Raw genomic sequence first — 24,379 nt, 5'->3', positions numbered from 1 at the left:
AACGTCAATAAATACTTGGAGCAGCGAGTGGGCCATCCAGGCCTGCTCTTTCCCTGCACTTCCCTCGGGTGTGGCCTGCTGCGTACTCCCCAGTGATGTACAGGGGACTAGGGACCAAGGGGCTGGGCTTCAATTGGTGGAGAACATGAAAGCTGTTAAAAGCTGGCCTTGCACAATTTAAGGAGATCCTGTATAAAACTGACAGTAGCTGTATCCCTGGATGCCTAAGAGATGCTTTTACCTAAAATCTCCAGTCCACACCACAAGGTAGGACTGAATAGTTAGTAAAAATTTAAAAAAAGAAGAGAAAGAAAGGAGGAAGAACCAGCAAAGGATTATAGATGTTACTGAACCCTGCTTGAGTTGCAGTCTTATTCTTGAAGATTCACTGCCCTGTTTTCTGGGAAAAGAAATGAGATCAGCAAAAGCAACACACACATCAAGTTCCAGCTAGGTTTAAAGATCTGGAGATACAGTAAGGTATGAGAGTGAGCCTCTGCTTCTGAGAAGTCCCAGGGCGGGGAGGAGGAGAAACTAATCTTACCGACCATTTACTCTGTGCTGCACAGTTTGGGAATATAGCGTATTTATGTACTGATGTAAATATCCCCTCTCAATTCTCACAGAAGCTCTAGAGCAGAGGCACACACATGTTCCTGTTTACAAATAAGAAAACTGAGCTGTGTGGACTTGGTAAATTGCAGTTACATAGCCAGACTCAAAATAATAAAAACAAAACAGTAACACAATGAACGTAAGTAATGAATTCTAAACCTCTAATGAGTAGAACACTAAGTCCTGTAAGTTAATGGTGGTAGAAATTCCTTTGAACTGACTGGTCATGTGAGTTTTCTAGAGCATGTGGAAGTAGATTGGGTGTTGGAGAATGGCTAAGGTGTAACTAAGCAGAAGGAAGGTGTGCAAGGAGAACGTTACCAGCAAACTTGCTGCACAAGAGACATTCAGGGAAGCAAGGGAACTGTTTTGATGTTGCTAACCTAATTAGCCCAGCGCTACACAGGGCAGGGAGGCAACATTTGATGGGTCAGTCTAGAAGAATCTACATTTTTACACTTTGCACAAGACAAATCGTGTGCCTGTTCTCCTCAGCTCCCACCGCCATGGAAGACCTTGTGTTATACTTGTCACTGTCATCTGTGGATGCGTCTGAATTCTTACTTTCCACAGCAACATCAGGGGCTTGTCATCATGCCGCTGATTTCTATCAGATGCGCTATTTTCCACCCAACAGTTTACCCTTCATTTTTGAGGAACTCAAAAACTTGAGAGTTCACTAGAGAAGACAAAGTGACTGTCATACTAACTGCCAAACTGAAGTTGTTCGGTCCAGTGATTGACACTTTAGGCACATCTGAACATGGAAATATTTAACACCTCATCTCCCCTCAGGTAAAAATACCATGCGGCTAAGACAAAAGTAAGCATGCATTTTAACTGTTGTCATGTTATCATTCAGCCGCACACAAAGGACAAGGACAGACAGCAGCTTGATGAATATGAAGAAAACTGGCAGCAATTTTAAACCATGGCTCGGCCAGTTCCCTCCCTCCTTTCATCCTTCGCCACAAAATTGAGGGCATACAAAGGCCAGTTGCAACTTGACCTTACCTGGCCCACGCTGGGCCCTAGCCACAAGCTCAATGTGTCCGTGACAGAAAGTATAAACCAGCTTCTCTCCCCTAGTTGACATCCATTTCCAAATATTATTTTTGTTGCAAACCCATAAAATCTGAAGTTTGTAGCAGAATACTTTGGAGCCATTGACAAGTTTAGCAGAGCATAGCCAAGGTGGACTTAATTTCACCGTGGCTCATTACAGCTGTTTGGCACCTAGAAACGGGACCATAGTCCATATATCATGCCTCCTCTTCATCATGAGAGTTGAAAATCTGGCCCAGAGTCAGTTCTCGGGCAAGAAGGATGCAGTTGTGCAGCATTGCCAAGTCTCAGAGGGCCAGTCTGGGACCTGGGAATGCCGGCGGTTCCTTCCCACTCATTACCTGCAAGGGGTCTAGAAAGAGACATGACTGTCTTGTTACTGAAGGATTTTCCAACAAGGTCTCCTCTCTGGGGGCAGCTATTGCTTTTTATGGGGCCAGGTGTCAAGTGGCAAAAGATATTTCGCATCCCCACTTCCTAGAAATATCCAGAAACATTCCCTGAGGCCTGAATTATAACAACTTTTTGTATTTTAGAAGAAAAGATTATTTTAAAACTACCATGTTTTAAGGCTGTTTTACTAAACGGCTTTATTTGGCTCTCACAAAAATCAGAGGTCTATAGAGATTGACTTTCTGATGCAAGTTTCACAGCTAGTACAGGGCGTTGCTGGGATTCAAGCCCACAGCTCAGCCTTCTGCACGACACTGCCCCTCTTTTGAAGAGTGCCAGAGAAAAAATAAGTCTATGGTACACATGTTGCAAGGCAGGGGGTAAGAGGCTTTTCCCCGGTGCAGAGAGAAAGCATACCGTATCCCTGGACTTGGCTTTTTCCACTTATGAGCTCACAGTAATGTTTTCATAAACAAACAATGAGTCCCCATCATATACCAAGCTCTGGATGGTTCTTGCACTCTGCAAGCTTATAGTCTAATGAGAACACACACAAAAGCACATGGCTCCAATATGAAGCTACTTAAGCGCTTTAAAAGGGGCATAAAACATACTGTTGTGAGACCAGAGGAGGAGCTCACTTGACCGATTCAGTACTAAAGGTCCCATGTGGTTGCACTCCACACTTTCCGAGGCATCCAAAAATAGCTCGAAACAAAAAAAGTTTCTGGCCACTAAAGTGAACAGAAGTCAAACAATACTTTAAATATCTGCAAAATATATGTCAAACTAGTCAACTGCATGTCAAACTGTCAACTGCAACTCAACTCTTAAGGAATTACACACAATTTAATTCTAGGTAGGATGAAGGATAATTTTAATGTTTGATATGATGTAGGACCTACGGAGGTAGGTTCTGTTGGGACCATAATATGACCCTGAAGAGGAAGGAGAAATTCACTAATCATGCTAGGGTTTGGAGGATTATAATTTTACATATTCCTGATCTCTTTCCTCGAGTCCCATCTGTAGATTCAAATAGCTCCTTGACATTTTCCTTCGGATGTCTAACAAGCATCTCAAAATGAACATGTCCAAAATAGACTTTAGACTCCTACCATCATCACCAAATGTCTGACATCCACCCAGTTGCTCATATCCCAAACCTAAGATTTTTCTCTTTTCACCCCCAAATCCAGTCCATTAGCAATGTCCCAGGTATTTCTAGCCTCCTCCCTACTTCTAGTTGTAATTCTGGGTCAAACCACCATTATCTCCATCGTGGACTGCCTCAGGGGACTTGTAACTAGGCTCCCTGCTGATCTTCCCCTCCCATCCTCTTTTCTCTTTTATCTCCCCTCCCTCATCCATTCTCCCCATGGGACGGCAGAGTGCTATTACAAATACAAAATCAGATTTTGCCTCTGCCTATCCACTCAGAATAAAATTGGAACACCTTAACTGAGATCTTCTGATCTCTTCTTACTCCCCTTCACCCTTGCTCATTAGGGTCTGGTCCTACCAACCTTCTTTTTGTTCTTCAAACATGAATAACTCATTTGTGCATCAAGACCCCTGCTCTTAACAGGGCTGGTTTCCTTGCATACTACAAGTCTTGATTCAAAAAATCATTTCCTTGCATAACAGCTCCCTCCACCACTCACTCCCTATCTGCCACCTTTATTTGGTATTTTCACAGTACTTATCACACATGACATTCTATGGTTCATTCATTTGTTTGTTGTCAGCTTCTCACTATAACATCAGCACCATGAGAGATGGGGCTTTGTCCATTTGTTCACAGCTTATCTTATGTCTAGCATAGTGTCTTGCTTAATAAATATTTGTAGAATGAATGAGAGAATAAAAAGACAAGACAGAAATGACATTTGACCTGAGTCTTGAAAGATAAGCAAGGATTTGCAAGTCAAAGAAGGCAAGGACATTGAAGAAGGAATCTCCAAAGACAAAACCCAGACAGAGACACAGAGCTATAAAATGACTTATGAACTGAGATGGCAGGGAGTGTGCTGGAAAGAGATGGATAGACCACTTAGGTCAACTTGTAAAGGGCTTTGGATGGGCCATTGCCCTCCCTCCACTTCCTTGTTACCAGCATCATCCACTCTCTTTTCAGAGAGGATAAGTCAGTTTACACAAGGACCCCATCAAGTCAACTCATGGCTTCCTGCCGACATATTCACGAAGTATTCATTTGGACAGAATGCTGAAGAGGCCATATTTGCTTCAGTCCCCAGGGGAGCTATGGCTACAGTGAGGCACCTAGATTAAAGGACAGCGTACCAAGCAGAGCTCAGCTGGCAGATGAGCGCACAGAGGGGAGGAAGCCCACAGCATCTCTTCACTGTGATGTACATGGCTAGAACAGTAAATGTGGCAAGGCCTAGACTTGGGGAATAAGGGCCTGCTCAGAATCTTTTCACTTCTAAAAGAAAGCCCTCTAAACTGTCAGTACCAGAGAAGAGCCAAAAGGAAAGAAAGTGATGTGTTAGCACCTCCTGTGCCTAACAATGAAAATAACAACAGTAACTCCCATTCTGGAGAACTTCCTATGCTCTAAACACTGTGCTAATTGCTCTATATGGGTTATTTTTATTCTATACTCCCAATAGCCTAATTTTATCTTCTTTCTACAAATAAGGAAGCAGATGAGGTAAATGCCTAAGGCACCCTAGTAGTAAATGGAAGATCTGGGATTAATTTAAACCCAAACAATCTGATATCAGAGTCACCAGAAGAAAAAATGCAAGAGCAGGGAAGATGTCTGCAGAAACCAGCTTCAGGCCATGACCCTGCAGCTTGCAACAGGACTATAGTTGGCCTCCATATGCACACATTCTGCATCCAAGCGTTAACCAACAAAGAACTGAAGATATTTTTAAAATAAAAAGTTATGTTGTTGCTGACATGTACTATGTAGTTAGAACTATGACGGTTGCATCTGTATTGAATGTATAGACTTTTTTCTTGTCATTGTTCCCTAAACTACACTATAACAACTATTAATATTTGCATAGCATTTGCACTGTATCAGGTATTATAAGTAAGCCAGAGAGATGATTTATTAAAGCATGTGGGAGAATGTGAATAGGTTACATGCAAATACTAAACCATTATGTAAAAGGGACTTGAGCATCCATGAATTTTGGTATCTGCAAGAGGCTTCAGAAACCAGTCCTCTGCAAATACCAACGGATGACTCTATGCACTTCAGTTGACGCTGTTTGGTCCAGGATGCATGTTTGTCACCTGTGAATAGAGCAACATCCATCCAGGGTTACACACCATGACCACACATTACTTTCTGTGACCAAGCTAGGAGAGGAAGTCAATATTATAATAAGAATTAGTAGCAACCAATGGGCCATGTGGGCAAAGGGAATCAGAACAGACCTAAAAGAAATGAGGCGGTGACTGTTAAGTGAGGATGCGATGCCTCCTTTCATGCTAATTTTTCTTTGTCTGGGAAGCCTTCACCTGCATTCTCTAGCCCCAGATGAAATGAGGAAGAAATAGAAGGGACAAACAGAACAAAGAGAAACATTACAAACATTACTTACAAAACATAAGTTCTTTTCAGGCGCTATTAAACAGGATTTTCTTGCCACCTGAATCATAACTGTTACACTACAATAAAAGCTAAAGTATCAATAAAATGAGAGGCTTTTTCTTATGTATAGGACTGATTTTTAATTGACACATCATAGGAAGAACCACAAATATGACAGAAAGCAGGAGTCATCTTGACCATCTTCTCTCTCCCACATCTGATCCATCAGCAAGTCAAGACAATTCTACCTCCAAAATATGTCTTGGATCCATTTTGTCCTTCACCTTTACTGCCCTTACCCTTGTGAAAGCTGTGCTTTTGCAACACCTCCTAATTAGCCTCATTGAATATGTACCTCTTGTACCCACACTCTACCTGTCCTTACTTTTTTCCTCCAATCTATTCTACACAGCAGCCAAAGTGCTGTTTTTACAAATTCAAAGCTCACACAAGACTCCACTGTTTAAAACCCTCCCCTGGCTTTCCAGTTAGTTCACTTAGGATACTAAGTTGAAATTCCTTTCAACAGCCATCAAGACCATGGTTAATCTGGCCCACCCCCCCTCAAACCCACCTCATGCTATTCTCTCCCTCCCTGCATATTTCCCAGCCACACTGACTTTCTCTGATTTATCTGTTCTGCTTTGGCCTTAGACCTTTCCCATATGTCATTTGCCCTACTTTAATGTTATCCCATTCCTAATCATCTTCACCCGCGTAACATTTATTTATTATCTGGGCCTCCATTTAAATGTCGCTTCTTCATTTCCCAGATCCTTCTAGACAAGGTTAGATCTCCTCATTATAAGCTCTCATGAAGCCTCTACGTTACTGTCACCTTAATTACATTATAAATATCTATTTAATTGTAGGAATATATGTTTGATGTATACAGTTCTCACTACACAATGTTTCATGGGGACAAGTCTGTAAATGTCTTATAGCTCATGAATCTAGCTAAATGTCTTTATGTATAAAGTACGTACCTGACAAGTCTGATCAATAGATGAGTAAGTCAACAAATGCATAAACTGAGTGAATAATTAAGTAAATGACAGGGAAGAAATAGTCCCGGCCAGACATTGGGACAACTAAGTTCAGATTTTGGTTCTGTATAACTCCGATACTGCCCTCTCGAGAGCTGGCCGCACTTCACTTTCCTATCCTCGGCTTCATCTCTGTGACCCTTCCAGCCCTTCTATTCAATGTAGATCACCCCAGGAGATTTTATGGAGATTCTATCACTGGTCTTAGACTCAAACTCAGCCAAGCTAACCCTTTAAGACATTGCCACTGAACGTATGCAGCAGCAACAGAGCTGAGAGTTGGATGTTATGGTGGCAAAGTTCTAAAGTGAAACCCTACAATTCCCATCCACAGGTTATTCACTGCTGTGAAGAGACTTTGCAGATGGGATTAACGGTTATTACTAATTGACCTTAAAATAAGACTATCCTGAAGTACCCCTGTGAGCCCAAGGTAGAGTCAGTCAGAAATGCAATAGGAGGAGGCAGAGGACAGGATCAGAGAGATTTAAGAAGTGAGAAAGATTTAACCCACAGCTACTGGCTCGGAAGATACAGGAAGGGGGCCATGAGCCAAGAAATATATGCAGTTTCTGGAAACTGAGGACATTTCCCCAGCCAACAAACAGGTAGCAAGAAAACAAGGAATTTAGTCCTGAATTCTGCCTTCAACCTGAATGAACTTGGAGATTTATCCACAGAGCCTCCAGGAAGGATGCAGCCCGCGATGCCTTGATTCCAACCTTGTAAAACCCAGAGCAGAGAAGCAGCTGAGGCACACAGTGCCCTGACTTCTGACCTACAGAACTGTGAGATAATCAATAGATGTTCTATTAAGCCACAGAATTCATGGTAACTTGGTATAGCAGCAGTAGAAAACTATGACCTATCCATGTTATCTTCTTAACTCCTGCCCAAGGGGCTTCTAGTCACACATGTAAGGACCCACTGTAATCTCCAGAAACCTTGGGGGCTAGGCACTACCTTTGTGCTGTCCCTCTGCCACACTCCAGAATGCCATTATCTCCCAGAGGGAAGCTTTTACACATGTCTGGGGCCCCTCTTTTTGTGGCTACATCCCTTGATCACCTAGCTCTGATGGCCAGTAGGGCTTATATCCCTCGACCCATGAGACTTAACAGAGACGGTTCTTGGTAGGCTACCATCCCTGGGGCACCTGTACAGAGAGGAGACTGAAAGGCACCCATTCTGTCTGTGAAAAAATGTCTATATGTTTGCTTGGAGCCTAGCCTGAGGGGCAGGCTTCTGGTCTGGCACACATCTGGGGGCCTATTTAGATGCCCAACTTGGACAGAGGCAGGTGGCTGCCATTTTTGCACTCCCCGTCTGCCCCACTCCAGGTTGCTAATATCCCTGAGAGAAGTGACTGCACACATGTAAAAACTCTGACTTTTTGTGAGTACCACCCAGGGGGTACCTCAGGATCAACCAGCTCTTGACAGCCAGTGGGACTAAGGCTTGTAGTTCTCTAAGACTGTATATATGGGGGGTGGGCAAAAGTAGGTTTACAGTTTTTCATATGGAAAAATCTGTAATACAAGAACAATATTTTAAAACAGAATAAATAATAATAACGTAGAAAATATTTTAAACACGGAATAAAACTCTGTCTTGTGTACTCGCAACTAAAAACCCACTTTTACCCACCTGTTTATTTGTATGCTTTAAAAGTTGCTGCCTGAACTTTTATATCCCAGGCCATATTTTTGAGTCTGGCTTCAATTCAGACTTAATCTAGGTGCTGACTGAAATTCTCCCCTTTGAGACAGCTCATGGCACATCCTAAAAACAATTGGATGCACCAAAAATAAAATAGATTGCTTGAATAATAACAAAGGATTGAGAGACACCCAAGAACTAGGGCAAGGCTGAATAATAAGGTTTGTTCCCTACATAAGGCCACTCCTTTAAGACTGGGAGAGGTGACTATTTTACCACATGCTTAGAGACCAACACAGAGAGTCAAGGAAAACAGAGAAATATGTTCAAAATGAAAGAACAAGATAAAACTTCCTTAAAGAGTTCTTAATGAAAAGAAAAAAAGTGATCTACCTGATAAAGAATCCAAAATAATGGTCATAAATATGGTCACTGATCTCAGGAAAAGAATGGATGAATAATGAGAACTTCAACAAAAAAGACATAAAATATAAAAGAGTGCCAAATAGGAGTCACAGATGAATAATAGAATAACTTCACTGAAAAATATGATAGGAGGGTTTAAGAGCAGACTAAATGAAGTAGAAGAAAGGATCAGTGGACTAAAATATAGGGCAGTGCCACTCATCCAATCACAGAAGCAAAGAAAAAAAAAAGAAAGATTGCAAAATAATAAAGATAGCATAAGTGACTTGTGGGATATCATCAAGCAGACCAACATTTGCAATATAGGAGTCCAAGAGAAGAGAGACAGAAAGGGGCAGAAAATGTATTTAAAGAAACAACAGCTGCAAATTTCCCTAGACTAGATGAGGAAACAGGTACACAAATCTGGAGAGCCCAGAGTTCCAACTAAAATCACTCAGATCTGCCTACTTCTGGTCAAGATGGCACGGCAGATAAATTCAATGCTCACCTCCTCCCAGAATCACCCCCAAATTACAATTAAATTATAGAACTATATTGAGAACCACCTGGAGACTAGGTGAACAGAATTTCTATAACTAAGGATAAAAAGAACGAGCCACTTTGAGACTAGTAGGAGGGGCAGAGACATGGAAAAGGAAGGACCCACACCCACAGTGTGGCAATTAAGAATAGGGAGAGATATCTCAGCTATAGAGGTCCTCCCTGAGGATCAAGGGTTCCCTGCCCCACACTGGTCTCACCAGCTGAGGTACCAGTGCCAGGAAAAGGAATCCCTATAATATCTGGCTGTGAGAACCAGTGGAGATTGCATCTGAGAAAGACAAAGGGCTGTGGGAGATTTGAGACATGCTGCTCTTAAAATACAGCATACAGACTCATTTGGTAAAAACTCACTTTAAGCTCCACAGCATGGTCAGCAGCTCAAAGCATACCAAGGACATACAAGGAGGAACTATATTGACTAACTTCAGGATGAGGGATGTAGGGGCTGGGGCAACTCACTCCAGGGACAGAAGCACTGACAAGTGCCATTATTCCTTTGGTGAACTCTCCTTTCACCCAGCCAGCCTCGCACAGCCAGGCACTGAATCTGTGCTCCCCATCAATCTGGCTTACACCATTCACCCCACCCTGGTCATTCCCTAAGACACCCACCTCATTCACCCAGCTGAAGCTTCTCCCAGTAGTTCCTCCACACAAGCTACCTGTCTTGGCTTGGCTGAAGACTTTTCCCTAACCTTTCAAAGGTCCACAAACCCCAAACAAGTAGCAGCCAACATCGGTATGCCTTGTAGTTCTTGCTAATTGGCCCCAAGCCTAGCACAAGTAGTAACCAGTCTCAATATTATTTGTAACTCCCATCAGGTGGCTCCTAGCCTGGCATAAGTGGCAGCCCGTCTTGGCCTGGAATATAGCTTCAACTAAGCAATCACATCTTACAAGTGGCAGCTAGCCTCAGCTCACATCATGTTTTCTACCAAAGGGTCCCAAGTTTGGCACAAGGAACAGCCAGCCTCATTTCACAGTGTAGACCTTCCTAAGTGCCTTGAAGCCCAGCATAGGCAGCAATCAAGCACAGATCATTTTGTAGCTCCTACCAACAGAGCTGCTACAAGGCGGCTCCAGACCAAACACACCTGGTAGCAAGCTAAAGATAACACCAGAGTACCACCCAAACAGCTCCATAATTGACACACAAGAACAACTCCCACTCGATGGGGAGAGCCCCTATGTAACAGCTCATACAGTATATTCATGACTAGCCCTCACAGTGAGTCAGCATAAGGGTAATCCCATCAAAAACAATGACTGAGGGCCAACTACGACAGGAAGGCACACACAACTCACACAGGCGAAACCCCCCCTGGAGCACCCAGCTCCAGTGACCAGGGAGACTGCACTACAGAGCTCTGCAGGACACCTTCTACATAAAGTCCATTCTCTCAAGACAGGGAGATGTAGAAGATCTACCTAAGACATAAAAATAAACATAGGGAGTCAGCCAAAATGAGGACACATACACACGAAAGTCCCAAATTAAAGAACAGGACAAAAAAAAAAAAAAACCAGAAAAAGAATTAAATTAAATGTAGTCAAGCCATCTACCAGATACAGGGTTCAAAACACTGGTTATAAGGATGGATGTAGGGGAAATATAGATGACCTCAGTGATATCTTGCACAAAGATATATAAAATATAATAAAGAAGATATAAAACAAAAAGAACCAATCAGAAATGAAGAATCTAATAAATGCATTGAAGAATATAGTAAAGAGAAACAACAGCATATGAGATAATGCAGATGATTGAATCAGAGATCTGGAAGACAAAGTAGTGGAAAACACCCAATTGAATAGGATAAAAAAAATCCAACAAATGAGGTTTGTTTAAGGGATCTCTGGAGCAACATCAAGTACATTGAGTACGTACTGTGCATCATAGGGGTACCAGAGGAAGAAGTGAGACCACACAAAATTTAAAACCCATTTGTAGAAACTGTGACTGAAAACTTCCCTAAGCTGGTAAATTAAATAGAAATACAAGTCCAGGAAGTGCAGACAATCCCCAACAAGATGAACCCAAAGAGGCCCACAACAAAACACACCATAATTAAAATCCCAAAGGTTAAAGAATCTAAAGAATCTAGAAAGAAAAAACAGTTCACTGTGTACAAGGAGACTCACATAAGGCTATCTGCTGATTTCTCAAAAGAAACTTTGCAGGCCATCAGGAAATGGCACAAAATATTAAAAGTGATGAAAGGCAAAAACCTACAGCCAAGAATATTCTACCCAGCAAGGTTATCATTTAGAATTAAAGAGGATATAAAAGCTTTGCAGACAATAAAAAGATAAATAAGTTTATCACCACTAAACCAGTATTATGAGAAATATTAGAGGAACTTATTTTAGAAGAAAAGATAAAATATGAATATGACAATATAACAAAGAAAAATTCTCAGTGACAAAAGTAAACATTTAGTAAAAAGCAGTGGACCAAAGAACTATAAAACTAATACAAAGGTTGAAAGACAAATAAGGAGGATCTCATGTAGTTACAACAAATTAAAAGCCACATACAACATACAGAAAAGTAAAAAATGACAAATACAAATGTAGAGGGGGTGAGTAAAAATGGTAGTGCCTTTAAAATGTATTCAAATGTAAGCAACCATCAACTTAAAAATACACTTCTATAAATAAAGCTTGGTATACATGTGAAGCACATGGTAATCATGTATATACTTAAAAAATCTGTAAGACATATACAAGAAATAAAGAGAAAGGAATCCAAACATAACACTATAGAAAGTCAGCAACATATAAAAGAGAGTAAGAGTAGAAGGAGAAGACTATAAAAACAATCAGAAAACAATAAATAAAATGGCAGTAAGTACATAACAACCAATCATTACTTTAAGAGTAAATACTCTAATCAAAAGATACTGGATGGCTGAATGGATAAAAAACAAAACCCATACATATGCTGCCTACAAGAGCCCCACTTTAGATTGAATGACACAGAGGGATAGAAAATATATTTCATGCAAATGGAAATGAAAAAGATGGGATAGCAATACTTACATCACACACAATAGACTTTTTTGTATAATATTTATTGTGTTTTTTCCATTACCATTTAGTCTCCTTATACCCCAGCCCCTCAGCAATCACACAACAGATTATAAAACATTGCCTACAACAAGAGATGAAGGGCATCTCATAATGATAAAGGGAGTAATCCAACAAGAAGATAAAACCCTTGTGGACATCACATACCCAATATAGGAGCACCTAAATATAAGAAAATATATATGGTCATAAAGGGAGAGACGGTAATACAGTCTAAGTAGGGGACTTTAACACCCCATTGACATCAGTGGATAGATCATCCAAACAAAAAATCAACAAGGAAACAGGAGCCTTAAATGATATATTAAACCAGATGGAATTCATTGATACTTTTAGGACATTTCACCCAAAAGCAGAATATACATTCTTTTCAAGTACGCATGGACCATTTTCCAGACAGACCACATTGAGTCCAGAAAACAAGTCTCAATAAATTTAAGACTGAAATCATACCAAGCATCTTCCCTGACCACAATGATATAAAACTAGTAATCAACTGCAAGAAGAAAACTGAACACACACACAAACACATGAAGGGAAATAACATGCAACTAGTGAATGAATGGGTTAGCCACGGCATCAAGAAAGAAATCATAGGACACCTCAAGACAAATGAAAATGAAGACACAATGACACAAAATCCATAACACCATTAAAGCAGTTCTTAAAGGGATATTTACAGTAATACATTGGGCTACCTCAAGAAACCAGAAAAATGTCAAATAAACACTCTAACTTTACTCTAGTAACCAGTAAAAGAACAAGAAAAAATTACCAATGTGAGTAGGAAAAAGAAAATATTAAAGATCAGAACAGAAATATATAAAATAAAATCTTAAAAAATAGAAAACATCAATGAAACTAAGAGGTGGTTCTTCGAAAAGATTGATAAACCTTTAGCAAGACATCAAGAAAAGAAAAAGTAGGGCCCAAATAAATAATATCAAAATGAAACACAAGTGACAACCAATACCACAGAAATACAAAGGATTATTTGGAAATACTAAACAATGCCATCAAATTGGAGAATCTGGAGGAAGTGGATAAATTCCTAGGAACAAACCAATCTTCCAAGATTGAATCAGGATGAAACAAAGAATCTGAACAGACCATTAACTACTAACAAAATCAAATCAGTAGTCAAAAGACTTCCCCCAAAACAAAAGTCCTGGACTAGATGGCTTCACAGATGAATTCTGCCTAACATTCAAAAAAATTAATATCTATCCTTCTCAAACTATTACAAAAATTGAAGAGGAAGGAAGGTTTGCAAGCTCATTTTATGAGGCCAGCACTACTCTGAAACCAGGACCAAAGACATTACAAAAGAAAAAAGAAAATCATAAGCCAATATCCCTGATTAACATAGATGTAAAAATCCTCAACAAAATGTTAGCAAACTGAATTCAACAATACATTAGAAAGGTCATATACCATGGTCATGTGTAATTTATTCCAGGGATGCAAGGTTGGTTCAATATCCACAAATCAATTGGTGTGATACACCACATAAAATGAAGGATAAAAATCATGATCAATAGATACAGCAAAAGCATTTAACAAAATCTAGCATCCATTTATGATAAAAACTCTCAGTAAAGTGGGAATAGGGGAAACATAACTCAACATAATAAAGACCATATATAACAAATGCACAGCTAATATCATACTCAATGGTAGTGTGCTGAAAAGCTGAAAGCTTTTTCTTTAAGATTCAGAACAGGACAAGAACATCCACTGTCACCACCTTTAATCAACATAGTACTGAAGTCCTAGCCACAGCATCAGACAAGAAAAAGAAATAAAAGACATCCAAATTGGAAAGGAAGAAGTAAAACTCATTATGTGCAGATGTAATACTATATGGAGAGAACCCTAAAGAATCCACCAAAAAAATAGAACTGATAAATGAATTCAGTAAAGAAGCAAGATAAAGAATATTAAGATATTGCCCTGGCTGGTGTAGCTCAGTGGATTGAGCGCGGGCCTCCGAACCAGAGTATCAAGGTTCAATTCCCGGTCAGGGCACATGCCTGGGTTGCAGGCCGGTTCCCAGCCGGGGACACACAAGAGGCAACCACACATTGATATTTCTCTCCCTCTCTCCTTCCCTTCCCCTCTAAAGATAAATAAATAAAATCTTAAAAAAAAAGATATTGTTTGTTTTTATATACCAATAACTATCAGAAAGAGAAATTAAGAAAACAATCCTATTTACAACTGCATACAAAAAGAATAAAATGCCTAGGAATAAATTTAACCAAGTAGGTGAAAGACCCAAACCTGGAAAACTATAGACAATGAAGAAAGAAACTGAGGAAGATACAAGTAAATGAAAAGATATACCGTGCTCATGGATAGGAATTAACATTGTAAAAATGTACATACTTCCTTACAAAGTAATCTACAGATTCAAAGCAATCTCAATCAAAATTCCAATGGCATTTTACATAGAACTAGAACAAATAATCCTAGTTCTAATTAATCCTAGAACAAATATTTACATGAAGCCACAAGAGACCATGAATAGCCAAAGCAATACTGAGAAAAAGAACAAAGCTACAAGCATCATGCTACCTGATATCAAACTACATTACAAATCTATAGTAATCAAAACAGCATGGTACTGACATAAAAATAGACACATAGGTCAATGGAACAGAATAGAGAACCCAGAAATAAACCCATGCCGGTACGGTCAATTAATCTGTGATAAAGGAGGCAAGAATATACAATGACATAAAAGTCTCTTCAATAAATACTGTTGGGAAAACTAAACAAGTACATTCAAAAGAATGCACTTTCTTACACCACATACAAGACCAAATTCAAAATAAAGACTTAAATATTTAAGACCCCAAACCATAAACTCCTAGAAGAAAACAAAGGCAGTAAAAACTCTTTGACGTCACTCTTAGTAATATTTGAATATATCATCTCAGGTAAGAAAAACTGAAGTAAATATAAACAAATGGGACTACATCAAACTAAAAACTTTTGCACAATGAAGGAAACCATCAAAAAATGAAAAGACACCTACTGATTAGAAGAAGATATTCTCCCATGATATATCTATCCTATTTGAGGCTAATATCAAAAATAGATAAGGAACTCATACAACAGCAGCAACAAAACCCAATGCAATTAAATAATGGGAGGAAAACCTGAATTTACATTTTTCTAAAAATGGATATACAGATGGCCAATAGACACATGGAAAGATGCTCAATACCAGTAACCATCATGGAAATGCAAATTAAAACCAGAAAGAGTTATCACCTCATATGTGTCAAAAAGGCTATTATCAATAAACCAACAAACAAATGTACACTGATGGTGGGATTGAACACCGATTCAGCCACTACAGAAAACAATATGGACATTCCTCAAAAAATTCAAAATAGAACACCATATCACCTAGGAATTCTACTTCTGGGTATTTATCTGAAGAAACCCCAAACACTAATTTAAAAAAGATATATGCACCCCTATGTCCATTGCAGCCTTATTTACAAATACCAAGATATGGAAGCAACCCACATGTTCATTGATAAATTTATGGATAAAGAAAAGTAGTGTATATACCCTATGGAATATTACTCAGTCATAATAAAAAATGAAATCTTGCCATTTACAACAACATGGAGAGATCTAGGAGGTATTATATTAACTAAAATAAGTCAGAGAAAGAAAAACCATATGCTTTCATTACATATAGAATCTAAATAGCAAAGTAAACAAAATAACAAACAAAGCATAGATATAAGAAAAAACAGAAAGTTTCCAGATGGAAGGGTTGGTGAGGTGGGATGGGGGATAATAAAAAGAAATGGATTAAAATGCACAAATTGCCAGTTATAAAAACAGTCATGGGGATGTCAAGGACAGCATAGGGGATGCAGTCAATGTTACTGTGGGATGGGGTCAGGAGGGCACTAGCTTTATTAGGGTGATCATTTCATAAGTTATATAAATGTTTAATCACTATGTTGTATACCTGAAACTAATGTAGTATTGTATGTCAAGTATAATTGAAATTTTTTCTAAAATGTATAAAAAGATAAAACTTATAGAAAAAACATAAGTCATAATGGCTTCTTGACATTTTTTTGAATCTGACACCAAGCAAAGACAATACAAGCAAAAATAAACAAGTAGACCAATAAAAGGCAACATACCCAATGAGAGAAAATACTTGCAAATCATGGTTAATATCCCAAATATTTAAAAACTCATACAATAACAAAAAAACTCACAATCTGATTTAAAAATGGGTAGAAGATGCTGACAGACATTTTTCCAAAGAAGACACACATACAAACAGATGCAAAAAAAAAAAACAGTGCTTAGTACCACAAATTGGAAAAATGCAAATCATTACCACATGAGCTATCACAGCACGCCTGTTAGAATGGCTATTACCAAAAAGACACAATGCCCTGGCTGAAGTGGCTCAGTGGACTGAGCACCATCCCAAGAACTGAAAGGCTGCTGGTTCAATTCCTGGTCAGGGCACATGCCTGAGTTTGGGGCCAGGTCCCCAGTTGGGGGCCAGCGAGAGGCAATTGGTTCATGTTTCTCTCAGACATTGATGTTTCTCTCCCTCTCCCTCCCTTCCCTTCTCTAATAAGTAAGTAAATAAATGAATAAAATATTTTTAAAAACTTCATGTTGCAGGCTGTATAACTGTTGAGTTGGTGTCACCTTTGCCTGCACACTGAAAACTATGTTGAAAGCAGCTGAGTGAGAGGAGCGACCACAGGCAAGGGTGTTGTGTCAAAATACATGTCTCAAGGACTATGTAAAACCAGAAGCTGAAAAATAGTGTTTCCACATCCTCACCTCTCAATATCTACTATTTCTTTAGAGCTACTGCACAGAAAGATTTTATCTTGACACTTTTTCCCACCAAAACACATACACCTTAGTTTGACCCGATCCCACTACTTGATTAGACCTCACTGTGCTTTGTCCCTAAGTCTGCCTGCCACCTCCCACCCCAGCTCTGCGGGAGTAAAACACAATGAAGACCATCGATGCGGTTCCCTCACAACATGGTGTGAGGAGGTAGCCAGACATTCGCAGACCATGGAGAGCTTCTTGGGGGAGGACTGCGGCCACTCAACCTCTGATATCAGTGCCAGAGAGAAAGCTGATAAATACATCATTCAGCAAAGTCCAAACTCACTAACTCCTTCAGGAAACCAGAAAGACCTGGAGGCCCAACGCCCTCCTCCAGAACCTCATCAGGCCCTGCCCCATTCTGTGCTCCGTGTTCTCTGGGTTTCTGATGGTGGCGGTTCATTCTCTCTGCCTCATAAGCTGCAAGAACACAGGGACCATATATAAGCACCGAAAATTGTAGATCGAGGCAGGTGCTTTCAAAATGTAGTTAATGATGTCAGCAGAAACAACCTCAGTCGCCTTTTGCTCTCTCGGACTAATTATCAGACAACTTTAAAATAGAACAGAGATGATGTTGTTCTGTGTCTCACTAAGTGTTCCATATTAAACCCACTCTTGGCAGTCAGCAGAATTTCTGACCCTGGGCTGGATTCCTCCTCCTCTCTCCTACACCCGTGATCAAAAGGCCTTATGCCACAGCCACCATTCAGGAGGTCAAGTCTGGAGTGTCTGTGCACATTGGCCACCTGCTACTGCTCATGCTAAGTGGTGACTCAAAATAGCAAGCGTCCTGAGCCTGGGCCAAGAAGATACTTGTCCTTCTAAAGGACTCTAAGAAGAACAGCCTAAAACAGAGGCTCTCAAACCTGTGTGTGCCTCACAATCACTCAGAGAATGTGTCCAAACAGATTCCTGCCCTCCACGCCAACCCCAGAGTTTCTGATTCAGTAGGTTCAAGGTGGAAGCTATGAATTTACATTTCTAATAAATTCCTAGGTGAGGCTGATGCTGCTGGTCCACCTTGAGAACCACTAACACTGATGTTAGGCAAAGAGCTTGTCTATGACTAGAAAGACCTGGGTTCCAGTCCCAGCTTAGTCAATTACCATGTAACCTTTAAAAACTAATTTCATCTCTCTAACACTCACTTTCCTCATCTATTAAAAAAAAAAGTAATAATAGTACCGTCGCAAGGATGCATGGAGCTGCACGTGGGTGAATACAAAGTCCTGAGGGAACCCCTTTCCTGGCCCCATACCTTGTTCCCACTCTCTCAGGGCTGCAGGATGCTCTGAGTCACTCTCCCTGGCAGGGCCACTCTGGGATACTTGCGTGGGAGGCGGGAAACAGCAAATTCAGCCTTCAGCTGCCTCTCTGCAGAACTGCCTGCCTACAGGGCAGTGCTAAGAGAAGCATCAGGTGCTCCTCAGCCCACCTCACAGACAGGGAACAAGGCTATTGCCTGACACCTGTCCTGCAAGAAAGGAGCCCCACGTGGCCTTCTGCCCTGAAACTAAGAGGTTAAAAGACTCACTCAAAACCACACAGCTCTTCCTAAGGGAGTTCCTGGCTCAGGACAACACATCAGCTGACTTCTTTTTCTGACTTGCATTTGGAATCTTGATGTATTAGTTTCCTTTGGCTGCTGTAACAGATGACTATGTGTGGTAGCTTAAAACAATATATATATATTTATTGTCTTACAGTTCTGGGGATCAAAAGTAGGTAATGGGTCTCTCTGGGTAGAAATGAAGGTGTTGCGAGGTCCCCCCTCCCAGAGTGTCTGGGGAAGAATCTGTCTCCTTCAGTGCCTAGCACTGTATTCACTGCTCCTGCTCCTGCTCCTGCTCCTGCTAAGTGGTAACTCCTTGGCTGAGGCCTCTTCTTCCGAGTTCAAAGCCAGCAGTGGCATTTTGAAATTTTTTTTGCTGAGGTCTTTATGTCACCTCTTATAGTAAAATCTCCCTCTACCTCTCTTACAAGGATGAGTAGCCCACCCCAATAATCCAGGATTATCTCCCCATCTCAAGATCTTTAATTCAGTCATGTTGACAAAACTCCCTTTGACCTACAATGTTAACACTCACGGATCTCGGGGATGAGGACCCGGACGTCTCTGGGAGCTCTATTCAGCCTATCACATTTGCACAGGGCATCTAACCCACTGAGCTACCTTTTTTTTTCCTAAGTAAAATAGAACAATATACCCTCATAAGGATGTTGCTGTGTGGCACACTGTAAATCACTGAAGAATTGTTCACTGGATTGTTAAATGCTCCCTGCTACTCTTGCGTTTATCTTACATTAACTCATTAACTCTTCATTTACTCACCTTTTATTAAACACTATGTGTCAAGTATTGTGAGCTGATGTACTATAGTGAGGTGATGTACATAAAACCTGTATGGGTTTTATGCTGTAATAGAGACAGATAAATGCTAGAGAGAAAATTCCCTGATGTGTCGACAGGAGCTCCAAAAACAAATTGGAGAGGACATACTCTGCGTTTAAACGGTCTAGCAGGGGTGTCCAGCCTTTTGACGTCTCTGGACCACACTGGACAAAGAGTGGTCTTGGGCCACACATTAAATACATTGCAACACGTAATCACAAAGAAACCTCATAATGTTCTAATAATTATTAAATCATCCAACCTCATAATGATTCTGTGTTGGCTGCATTCATAGCCATCCTGGGCCATGTGCAGCCCACTGGCTGCGGGTTGGACACCCCTGGTACAGGGATGCATCAGCCCTGGGGCAGGAGGCAGGAGTAGAAGGTCTGAGCTGGAAAGAGGGGCTGGAAATGGACAGAAAGGTGAGAGAGAGCCTGGAGCATCTAGAAAGTGCCAACTTCATTCTGTTGCAGCCTTGGCTGCAGGGAGTTGGTGGGGAGGGAGGGTTAGCGGGGGTGCTAACAGTGCAGGCCGGGGTCTGATTGGGAACTGCCCCTTGTGCCAGGTAAAAGATCTGGATTGTATCGTGTGCTCCAGGGAGCCACGAAAAAGTTTAAGCTGCTTTCTTCAATATCCCATCCCTGTACCCCCACAGTAGTGGGGCTCCTAGCAGGAAAACCTGAAAGCTCAGGCCTCCTGACAGATACAGAGTCCAGCACAAATAACGCCTCTTTTTTATTATAAAATTTTTATTAAAAAATCATAAGCATGTAATTCGGTAACATAACAATGTCACACTCAAGCATACCATGACATTTTAGGTGAAATGTTCCAATTAAAACTATAAATTATTACACCCATATGTCACCCTACCACCCACACTCAAGCAGGCGTTACTTCTGCCGGGCCCTGTGTTTAAACAAGCTCTCAGCCGAGCGTTCTCTGTGAAGTGGTACTGGCTTCTCTAAGTACCTCTTGTCTTTCTTCCTTAGCCAGAACCTCTCTGTGATTTACGTTTTCGGAATTTTATTTTTAGAGCCTCCCGTTATAGTTAGCCACCATTTCCCTTAGAATCTCTGTCAATCTTATTTAAATCATTCACTCCTAAAAATAATCCTGTATTTTATTATCTCATTTAATCCTCTATTTGTGGCTTTATGAGAATGCTCAAATGGTAAGTTTACTGTATTAGCTGTTAGTGCATTTGGTAGAGCTCAATCATTCTGATTGCTCACGCAAAATGTTTTTCCCAACTGGGTGGTTTTGTTGAAAAGTAGATTGACGGTAACTGCTGTGACTTTAGCTGAGAAAGTCTGCACAGTCCCTAGTCTGCCTCATCCCTCCGCTTCACCTCCTGAATGAAACATAGCACCCTTCTCTAATATGCTTGTCAACTGATACCATCCTCTCCATGAACTTCAACAAACTGGCAGTGCACTTCTGTGCTGGAAAGACATTTTGCATTAAAAAGTGGATTCTCAGCGGGCGATCTGCCTGGGGAGCACATGTCTAGGAAAGCGGTCATTTTTAACAAAGGGTATTACAAGCCTAGAATAGGACTAGTGTGCTCTGAAGTACACATATCTAGTTCCTGGAAGCAAAATTACTGTATTGCATGTTGGTAATTAACCTTGTCAACTACCTTTCAGAACAACTGCAGCCTAGTGCACATACCCTCTCCTTAGGTCCTATTGCCATCTGCATTCTCATCACCGCCCCTCACCAACACTCCCTGATTGGCTTGCCCTCTTTGCCTCTCTCATGAAATTTATGACCTTCTAACCACATTATTATATAAAATTGACTATTCTATTGTACTTGTGGCTTGCCCTCTACTTCCTGTACTATAATGTAAGATTCACCAGGGAAGAGTTACTGTATTCCAAATTCCTGGACTGTTGTCTGCCATGCAGTAACTGCTCAGTAATTATATGTGAGATGGATTCATACCCTTCCATGGAGCTTGCTGCATCAGGTGACTTGGTTTTTTGCATCCGTAAGTCCAAACATGTCAATCTAATTTATTTACCAAAATGTTTTGGCCACTTTACCACATGACATGTAGTGGTCCTGGTCAAAAGAAATTAGTCCTGACCGGACTAGATGTATTTAGTCCTGTGAAAAAGGCACAAGTGGGCAGAAATACAAGCTGATATGTAGAATAAATTTAAAAAATATGTACGAAGCACGGTGGGGCCCAGAAAAAAATCAGTTCAGCTGCAAAATGATATGGTAGGAAAGACTTAAAAAAAAGAAAAGCTTCATAGAGGTGGCAAACTTGAGTAGTCAATAATGAGTACAAGTTTCCTGGGAGAAGAAAGAAGGGACTAAGCACAAAGCAACCGGATATTCTAAGTGAAAGAATCCACGAGGGGCGTGGGGCACTGACGTCTCTAGGGAATGCCAGAGCACAGGTACATGCCTTAGCTGGTCCCCCAGGAGCCCGCCTGGAGACAAAGAAGTGCAAAGAGATTTATTTGGGAGATGAAAGAAAGTGCAAACAGTGGAGTAGGAACACGAGAGAAGAAAGAGAAGTCAGCCGGTAAAGGTTCTGTTGTTGACCCAGCTACCAAGGGGGTGACTGCAGCTCCATCTTGTGGGGCAAGTCAGGAAAATGGTCTAGAACACAGGCCTCAGAGTTCTCACTGGAGGGGCGATGGAGCTCATACACCAAATCCCCATCACTGGTTGAGGAAAACTCCTGGGAGTCAGTTCCCCAGTCACCTGGTCCCTCTGATTTGGCCAAAGGATGTGTGAAGGAGCCCCCAAGAGTTTGCTACTGCTCACAAGGTGGGAAGCAAGGGAGAAGGCTAGACATCAAGGCAAGGGCCAAATCTTAATGGCTCTTGCAAGTTGTTCCTTGGAACTTTATTCTGTATTAAGAGAGCAATACTGCAATATTTTAGGTAAGAGAATAGTATAAAATTTGAATTTGAAAAGGACTTATGGGTGGGGGCAGATAATGAGTGTAGGCGACTAGTTGGAAGGATAAACTTACCACACGGGATGGACAAGACTGGGCTGGAAGTCATGTGGTCGTGCTAAAGATGGGGATGAGGAGAGAGAATTAACAGAAATTGAGAAGGATTCGCTGTGAGGAGGGAGGGATACAGGATGAGCTTCTATGCTGGCTCTCCTGACTGGAGAGTGGTGGTACTAACCCAGACAGGGAGTGCAGGACAGGTATCAGTACTGCACAAAGATCAGTCTTGTTGGCCATGTTGACTTGGAGATACCTGAGGAGTATCTGAGTGGACAGTCTAGTGGGCAGTGGATGTAGAATAATTGAACTCATGAGACAGATCTGGACCAGGAAGAGCTATTTAGAAATCACCACTTCATAGAAGGCAGAGAAACAAGTGACAGCAGAATAAATAACCAGAAGTTTATCACATGCGAAGACTTAGTTGAATGCTACTGCCAACATCCTTCTAGTACAGAGTCCTTTGCCAACTCAGAGTGGCAGGGTTTCTGTCATCTCTGGGTATTGCTTAGTCTTTATTTCTCTCTGCACCTTCCCCTAAATAATTACATGGGGGGAATAATTCACCTTGGCATAGTTGGACACAAAGAGGAAACAAGATAATTTGTGTGATTTGGGGCAAACTGTAAACTCTCATCGCCAACGTCCTCTTCTATAAAGAGAGGATCTCCTGGGTGGCCGTTTAATAGTCAGCTGAAGAAACTGAACGTGAAAGACATCAAACGGGCACTCAGACCTTACCAGGCAGTCAGTAGTTGGTACAAGGACACTCCTCACTGCAACTGCCACAGCTCTGCTCCAACACATGTGCCTTTCTCCTGCTTATGCTAGTCCACCTTTCACCTAAGATTTGGTAACTAACAGGAAAGCATTTTTTAGAATGGTGCAAACTCCATGTAAGCAGCTGAAACCACTGTGATAAGAGTGTTTTGTAACAATTTACCTTCATTCTGCATCTGAGTGTATACAGATGTATGACTTTCTGCCAAATAGTCATTCAGGCCAGGAACGGGATGGTCCCTCCACAGGAATGCATAGGTGATGACATTTCTTTCACCATCTTGGCATCTAAACATGACACTCTCTCTGGCAACAACACATAGAGCTCCCGACTGTTTACGGGCTCTAGGCGGAATGGGCTGTGAATGCCTACACTCTCCTTCACTCCATCAACTCTTATTAAATGTGTGTCAGAGAGAGAACACAGCTGCTTGACATTGAGCAGGACCCCCCAAAACAGTCACTGTCAAAATACTGCCTGTGGCATGTACATAAACATACAGAACTATGCAAGGAGTCACACCATTTCAAAACATCTGCCAGATCATCCCAACCCACTTCCCTCACATTTTCAAGCCATCATTTCTTTATTCACTCCAGTTCAAGTCCATGGATTTGGCTTCTCTTTCTCCCCTCATCCCCTGTATGCAGGAAGTCATTGTTCATCAATATTAGTAACAGAACTCATTCATATGAATTATATGTCAGGCAGCCCCTGTGCTAAGTGCTTGCAAGTATGAGTACGTCGTCGATTTAGTTACAGCTTTCTCAGGCAGGACAGTTCTTATCCCATCTTGCAGCTACAGAAATGAGGACTGCAGAAGGAGCCCCAAGGCACAAAGCTAAAAGATGCCAGAGCTGGAATTTGGATCCACGTTTCTCTGTCACTCCACTGTACCACTCCC

At 41.1% G+C, this 24,379-nt stretch overlaps 1 protein-coding gene and 1 long non-coding RNA gene across 4 annotated transcripts in view; one reads left to right on the top strand and one right to left on the bottom strand.

Moving 5' to 3' along the window:
- Positions 1–24,379, top strand: part of PCSK5 (proprotein convertase subtilisin/kexin type 5) — a 419,085-nt gene that overhangs the window by 289,306 nt on the left and 105,400 nt on the right. The gene's annotated exons all lie outside the window — the stretch shown is intronic.
- LOC128626053 (uncharacterized) overlaps positions 1–24,379 on the bottom strand; it is a 47,509-nt gene that overhangs the window by 18,629 nt on the left and 4,501 nt on the right. The gene's annotated exons all lie outside the window — the stretch shown is intronic.

Source organism: Artibeus jamaicensis, unplaced genomic scaffold, assembly GCF_021234435.1.
Source record: "Artibeus jamaicensis isolate MK-2021 breed Jamaican fruit bat unplaced genomic scaffold, CSHL_Jam_final scaffold_1964, whole genome shotgun sequence".
Lineage (NCBI taxonomy): Eukaryota > Metazoa > Chordata > Mammalia > Chiroptera > Phyllostomidae > Artibeus > Artibeus jamaicensis.
The sequence above is the reverse complement of the archived record's forward strand: the minus strand, read 5'-3'. Positions and strand labels throughout refer to the sequence as shown.